Source organism: Tyto alba, unplaced genomic scaffold, assembly GCF_018691265.1.
Source record: "Tyto alba isolate M040663 unplaced genomic scaffold, T.alba_DEE_v4.0 Super-Scaffold_41, whole genome shotgun sequence".
Taxonomy (NCBI): Eukaryota; Metazoa; Chordata; class Aves; order Strigiformes; family Tytonidae; genus Tyto; species Tyto alba.
The window spans coordinates 24,282,180-24,289,343 of NW_024881317.1; positions in this window are offsets into that span (position 1 = coordinate 24,282,180).

A 7,164-nucleotide genomic window follows, 5' to 3' on the forward strand; every position below is an offset into this window, starting at 1 on the left:
TGCAAGTACATCTGACATGGAAGGACTTTCCCCTGCACACACGGGGGCTGCCATTTCCTTTCAGCTGCCATTTTGTGGCAGGGAGATGCCATTTTCTTATTCCACATCATAACCAAGATGTTTTCATACTGCTCTGTGAGAGTCTAACAGCCAGTTCTTGGCCCCGCCTTGCCCACCTCTCTCAGGAAGACCTGTGATTGGCTGATAGGACCGGCCAACCCTACCCATATGCCAAGAAGCACATCAGGCAAGGAAGCCCCTCATGGAATTGGCAGCTATTGACAGTGGAATACCCAGTGACTGAGAGTCAGTTTAGGGGGTGTCTTCAGGTCACTGTCCTAGACAGTGTGCATTCCGCTAAGGAAGTTGCATTAGCAGTGCTGTAGTCAAGGGGGTTTCAAGTTCCTCAGCTGCAGCGTGGTTCTTGCAGGCAGCCCAAAGCAGGACTGCACCCCGTAGTTGGCAGGATTCAAACTTGTGCAGGAAAAACCCAATGGATTTCTAGTCCATCGTCTTCACCACTCGGCCACAACTACCTGCCGCAGACATCTCTGCCCTGCTGAGCACATGCCCTGTGCAGTGACACCCGCCTCCCCAGGAGTTCACGTCCAGGCTTCACTAGAAGCCCCGTGGTTCACACCTGCACGAAGCATGGGAGGTACCAGCTTTCCAGAAGCCTTTGGAGGTTTAACCACAGGGACGGTGGCTGTAGATCCCAGCGCCTTGTCCTCAGCTGGGCATCTGGGATATCCTGACATGGGGTGGATGGGTTCACTCTCCAGCTGGCATCCCTGCTGCTTCCAGGGAAGAAGGGAAGGCAGCTCTGTAGCTATAACCAAGCAATTAGTAAATGTGGAGTGGGCTATTAACCCCTACCTTTGATTACAAAATTATCTGAGACACTCCAATCCTGCAGTGAGCAGTACGGTTGGAGCACTAGTTAGGGGAAATGGCGATCTCCCAGCAGCACCTCCAAAAAGGTGAGAAGAAAGGTATAGTGAGAGTAAATGTGAGGTGTGGATGACTTGTAGGGAGATAGGAGAGAGCTTGCTTTGGTGTAATAGGCATGTCCAGTTTTTTTTTGTTTTTGTTTTGTTTTTTTTTTTTTTCCCTGCCCCGGCATGTGAAACAAAAAGGGGCCCAAACAATAAGCCTCAAACCAAAGTTGACTTCTGAGTGAATTCCCCGACCAGCAATCAGCACTTATCAGCAGACTGAAACAACTGGCATCTTATCAGCATGAAAATGTAACCCTGGGAACAATCCCTGGGAACTATAAGTAAACAATAGGAAGTAACTATAAATCCCAAATGTAAAGAAAAACAGAAACTCCTCAGACATGCCCGGATCCTGGCCAGATCCGGACATGCCTGAGTGAGGCATATCAATCTACCAGATATCTCCTGTGCGTTTTGTTTAGACTTGTTTGTTAAACTGTATAAAAGCTGGACCCTCTCACAGCAAAGACGGAGACCTCACCTACGAGTGGACGCACTGCGTAGGACTTCCCAATTGCCGGGAAAGGCTCTCCGACCCTTCGCTGTGAGGGGCTCCTCTACTGATGCACGGATCTGGATGATGGTAAAGTATGAGGGCAATTGGTGATGTATCTTTCTTAATCACTATAGCTAGCTTTAAATAGTAATGTCTAGGTGCATTACCTTGCTTATTCTTTCTGCTATTTTAAACTAAAGTAAAATAAGCCTATTTCTTTAGCTTGGTGTCTGCGTCCTTTGTGTTAACCCCGTCAATTGGCAAAACAGCATGCATTGCCATATTCCTGAGCATGGACCAAAATTTTAAACATCCACAAAACAATAATTTCCAGCATTAGATGAAAGTAGCCCCTATTGCCTTTTGGCTGTGGAGCAGGGATATTTGGAAAGTGGTTGTAAGAACTCTGTGTGGAGATGGTACTTGTGGCAGTGCCTCTCTGCATGCAGAGCAAGGACTAGAGGTGGTTGCAGTCAAGAGGGGAACGTGAGGAGCATCTTGAGGAACTGTGTGTGCTGAGGGCTGAAATAGGGATGCGGCCAGTCTGTGAAGTGGAGGAGCAGGAGGCCGTCCAGGCTCTGACCTGGAGGAGCAGGAGGAACCAGTGCCCCCAGGAGTGTTGCTGGAATAGTGGTGACCATGGCTGCCTTCCAAGCAGTTGACCTGGCTTTGATTCCTGGCCAATACTGGCAAATGTCTCTCCAGCCTGGCTCCAGCACAGGTGCCTGAACATATCCTGCACACAAGCTCTTTTGCTCAAATACCACCCATCTTTCCCCTGGGGTTTCAAGCCAATCCCCTGTCTTCCCTGCAGCCTTGAGGCCCGCTGAGACCAGTGCTCTCTAGTCTCTGCTGGCTGGGAGAGATTCAAGCTGGGCTCCTCATGGCAGTGCTGGTACAGGAGCCAGGAGAGAGGCTTTTCTGGCCTGACACAGAGCTGGTCCTGCTGCTGCTGTGGCTGCTTGCACCTGGCAGGGTGCAGATGAAGATCAGTAATTCCTAGGTGATGGTCACGGGACAGACCGTGCTTCATGAGGCCAGGTATGCGATTTGGCTGGCTGGTGGAAGCAGAACTCCTCTTTACATTATGGCTCAAAGGCCCGTCTGTCTGTCTGAACTCACCCTGGGGACACTGACCTACCCTGTCCAGGCTCTGACATTGCAGATACATCCTGAATTTTACTGGGATTTGGTGTAACGATGATCCTGTGACCAGAGAAATAATACACTCTTCTCTTGCAGCTTGTGGCCTGTGGACCAAGAGAAAAGCAAGAGCCTCTCTCAGCTAGACTCTACTGGAAGGGAGTGAAGCTTCCCAACTCTCTGATTACAGGGTTTCTTAAAGAAACAAGCCCTTCCTTGCTGTGCTGATAGCCAGAAACCATTCTGGATGGTGGGCCTCTATGGAGGGTTTGTGTTAGCACAGTATTTCCAGACTCCCACTCTGTCAGGAGCAGTGCTACAAATTGCTGGAATTGTGAAGAGGGGCATCGTGAATGTGTATGTTCATTCTCTGCTGAAATGCCCACACGAACCTCATCTGGCAGTCACACTGCCTCCGTCTGGAGATCACAACCAGTGCTTTCCTCCTTTCCACTCCATACCCATCCCCTGGTGTTTATTCCCACACCAAAATAGTAAAAGAGAGAATTGCCAGGTCTGTTTTTCATACGATTTTGTGAACAACAATTGAGAGAACCGAAATGCTATTTCAAAATATACGTATTAAATTTTACAATGGAGAATTCCGCAAATGACCCCCAGGGCCATAATCACCAGGTTACAGGCCCATATTCAATACCTACAAGGCTTTTTAGTGCTCTGAAATGAGTCCAGGGAACTTAACCAACAACCACTGTTAAGCTCAGGACAGAAGCCAGCCTATCCTTGCAGAGAAGATGCTTAGCTGGGAGAGGAGAAGAACAAACTGCCATGACTCTCTAGCTCTGCTGCACAAAGTCTTTAATGAGAAGGGGGGAAATGCAGTGGAACAGAACAGAGACCAAGGAAAACATCTGCAGGATTGAGGGAACACAGAGGATGGCCCGTTCCCCAAGGACAAGCTGCATACAAAGAGCTTGCCTTTTCCCATTCTGCTCTCCCTGGTGCAATGGCAGCGCACCAAGAGCGGTCCCTAACTCCAGAATCCTCTCCCTTTCAGCAGGGGTTCAGCAAAGCAGAAGAAAAGGAGCCCATTTCCAGAGGGCTCAAAGCAAAGGAGAGCCAGAGGAGACACGGCCACGCCAGCCGTGCAGCGAGGAGAAGTGGGCACAGGTCCCTCCTGCCAGGTGGCATGAAGGACATCCAGACTGTCTGCAAGACATGTCCATGACCTGCTGCTGCAGGGTCCCGTCTTCCGTCCTGCTCCCGAAGGGATGATCCGCCAGCTTCAGCAGTTCAGACTGCAGCGGGGGACAGGCAGACACATCCCGGACCCGCCCAGACCAAGGGAGCCCCCAGAAGAGATGGGAACTCCACTGGCACTGAGGGAGCTCCCAACAGCAGCTGACAGAGACGATCCCACAGCGGTGCTCTGAGGGAAAGAGTTGAGGATGGGGCCCGGCAGGGTCACCACCACCGGCGAGGGTTCGATGAACACCGTCGAGTCAGCGCAGCGGGCGACACAGGGCTCACTGCAGCTGCTTGCAAGTGGGGTTGGGCCAGAGGCACAGCAGGGCTGTGGGGGACAGGGTCTGAAGCAAGACATCTCTCGGTGAAGGAAGCAAAGCTGCAACACAGAGCAGGAAGGAAACACAGACCAAAACATCAACTTGGCTCTCATGTCCACAGCTCTCTCTGCAGATACACTTGGCTGCTCTCCATCTCCATTTCTAGCTGCAGGTGCAGGAAATGCCTGCACCTGATCTTTCTAACACACACAACGTGCGTGACGTATCACCCTATGTTGGATTTGAAGCACTGGGAGCAAAGATGTGCCTAACTGGCTGCTGATTGCACCAGGACCTCCTGTAGCATTTCCCAGTAGAATAGCACAGACGAAGACTGATGCAAGTATCTCAGCATAAATGGGCTGCGTTGAATGGGTGTCTCAGAAATCACCTCTTAAACACACACAGTCTTCCTACAGCTCGTAATGCACTCCTCTGAGTTGCACAGTGCAGGAACGCTGACCCACTTTGGGATAGGACCAAGCCCAGTCGGTTTAAAGCACCTGAGCATACCCCATCTCCAGAACAACTGTTGTTCCATTGATGAAGGACTTGGCCATTAAGTTAGAGAGCATCTGCTGTCGGGTGCAAATTCTGGTGAGGCAGACACCCCTACAGCTGAGTCCCATTGATACCCTTCTGCTTGAAAGAACTCCCTCGTCCCATTTTTCTGCAGCCACATCCAGCAAAAGGGACAGAGGTGACAGCCCTTCAACTGTTCGATTGCACTGCCAAGGTGACGCGGAGAAATATCAACCTGAGACGCCACCATGGCAGCAATTCTGCGTACAGAGAGAGACATGGAGCAGACCCAGACTTACCTCGTTCCTCGAGGAAAGGGAAGCAAGAGAGGAGGATGCAGAGCCTGGAGCAGCGCAGGCTTTTATGCTGTGTCCCAGAGCCCTGTGGGGCCACAAACATTCCTTGCTCATGAGGCATGTAAACACGTAGCAGCTGCCACTTGGGAAGACCTTGCTGGTGATTAAACCTTTACCTCTTTCATCTGAAATTCTTTTCTCTGACTTGATTCCAACTAGCATCAAAGAGCGCGTTATGGATCACTTTGGGCTGGAAGGGACCTTTCAGAACATGTAATTCTGACTCTCCTACCATGGGCACGGACACCTTCCACTGGACCAGGTTACTCAAAGCTTCATCTAATTTGGCATTAAATCACTTCCAGGGAGGGGGCATCCACAACTGCTCTGGACATCCTGTTTCAGTGTCTCACCATTTCACTCATTGACGAGGTACAGGTTCTTTCCTCTTCCTTTGTTCTCCTATGTAACTGAAGAAACCCTTCTTGTTACTTTTCACACCGCTAGCCAAGTTCAGCTCCAGAAATGCCTTGGACTTCCCGATATCCTCCTTGCACTTCAAGGCCATTTGCCTATAATCTCCCCACAATGTCTATCCCTGCCTCTGCTGCCTATTCCTTTTGGTTTGTGTTTTATTTTTCTGAGAGGTCTTGATGTTACCAAGCTGGCCTCCTGCCTTCCCTGCCCGACTTCTTGCATGTCGGGATTGAGAGCTCTTGCTCCCTCAGAAAAATGTCTTTCAGGTATCTCCCAGCTCTGGTTTGCTCCTATACCTCTGAGGGTAGTTTCCCGAGGGATCCCATGCACTAGTGTCCTAAACGGGCAACCGTTTGCCTTTCTGAGGTTTAGGTTCCTGACTCTACTTATTACCTGTCCTGCACTCCTCAAAACTGAGAAATCCACCAGGGCGTGACTGCTGCAGCACAGGCTACCTCCAATCTTGACCTCTCTGATTGCTCTTGCACTCTAGTAAACAACACGTCCACCAGTGCCTCTCCTCTGGTCAGGCTCTGCGTCACATGTACTTGGACGTTGTCCTCAACACAATCCAGTAGTTCCCTGGGTTGCTTGTAGTTCGCTGTGCCGCTTCGCCAGCAGATGTCCTGGAGGTTGAGTTCTCCTATCAGATCAGGGCCTGGTGAGTGTGATGTTTCCTAATATTGAAATGATCCATCTGTATCTCTGTATCCCAGATTCATAAGCGCAATCAACTCCAAGGTCTCGGGGCAGCCTGGAGGAAGATTTTAGGTGACGTTGTGTCATACGGATTGCCTTTGTCACTTTGCCCTCTTCATGGTGAGCTTGTCCACCAATCATGCTGAAAATCAGCTACGAAGATGGACACCTCGAGTTATCTCTGAAGTGTTTTCAGTGCTGGCACTCAAGCGAACCCTAAGAGACATCTGCCCAAGCGTCATAGTAGACACACAGTAGAGACTTGAGAAGTTGAGGTGGAAGATCAAGACTACCCAATCCTATACAAGAGAAGAGACTCACCAATTCAGGGATATGGAAAAGCTCAATGACAAGAAAGGATCATTGTGGGCTGGAGCAAAGCCCATTGCATGTAGGAGTGAGGGCCATGAGGACCTTCCTCACGCTCAAAAGGCTCTGCCACAGCCTGTTTTTTATGACCACGTGTCCAGGGAATGAAGGCACATTTGTAACGACAGGGAGCAGACCAGAGGATCAGGCAGGTCTCTTTCAGGTAATGTCTCCATGGGATCTCCATCGCCATATCCCTTGATTAACTTAACATTAAGCTTGGTCTGCTCAGAGCAGGAGGTTGTCCCAGAGCCATTCCAGAAGAACCATCCATCCCACATCATTCTGGGCTGCACTCACTCTCGTGGGTCCCTGAGCAGCCACTGGCAGGCAATGCCTTAGAAGGCAGAAGCTGCACGAGTTTGCACAGAAGCACCAGTTGATTCAGAAATGGTGCTAAAATGTTTTTCCTTACAGAAAGCCGCAAATTGGGACTATGAGGTCTGGTATCCCTGGCACAACTGAGGCTGGGCGACCATGTGCCACTGAAGTCCACAGCAGGGTGAGTCCTGCTTGCCAGCAGCTCTGGGATTTTCCCAACTCTTCCACATCATGATGACTCCCAGGTGCTCTGAGACTCATCCAATGTGCCTTTGTAGCATGAAATGCATGGAATTGGCCACCCCCTCTCTGAATCA